This window comes from Egretta garzetta, unplaced genomic scaffold (genome assembly GCF_000687185.1).
Source record: "Egretta garzetta isolate BGI_Z169 unplaced genomic scaffold, ASM68718v1 scaffold245, whole genome shotgun sequence".
NCBI lineage: Eukaryota > Metazoa > Chordata > Aves > Pelecaniformes > Ardeidae > Egretta > Egretta garzetta.
Window position 1 is genome coordinate 916,513 of NW_009259721.1, and position 365 is coordinate 916,877.

At 59.5% G+C, this 365-nt stretch overlaps 1 protein-coding gene across 1 annotated transcript in view; it reads right to left on the minus strand.

Moving 5' to 3' along the window:
* The window catches only part of WNT2B (Wnt family member 2B), a 3,875-nt gene that overhangs the window by 2,540 nt on the left and 970 nt on the right, over positions 1-365 (minus strand). The gene's annotated exons all lie outside the window — the stretch shown is intronic.

Consider the following 365-nt stretch of genomic DNA (forward strand, 5'->3'; position numbering starts at 1 on the left):
GCCTCCCCCCCGGGGCGATGCTGAGCGTGGGAGCTGGCGGCAGCTCCGGCCGGGCTCGGCTTTCCCCGCACAGCACAGCGTGCCGCCTGCTATTTTATGTCTCTGGTTCGAGTTCGCAGCTGTTTTTATAATGCTGTAAGAGAAGCTGCAAATCAAAACCATGTTCAACTTGATTTTGAGAGCCTTTGAAAGCAACTTCAAAGGAAGCAGAGCTCTCTCGAAGCCTCGCAGGATGCGGCTGTGGCGAGGAGCTTTCATCATGCCCCGTCCTTTGCCAGGAGAGGATGCGGGCGGGAGGAAAGGTGCCGTCACGGGGACGGAGCGGCTGAGACCCGTCAGGCTGCAGCATGGCAGGGTGAGTGCTG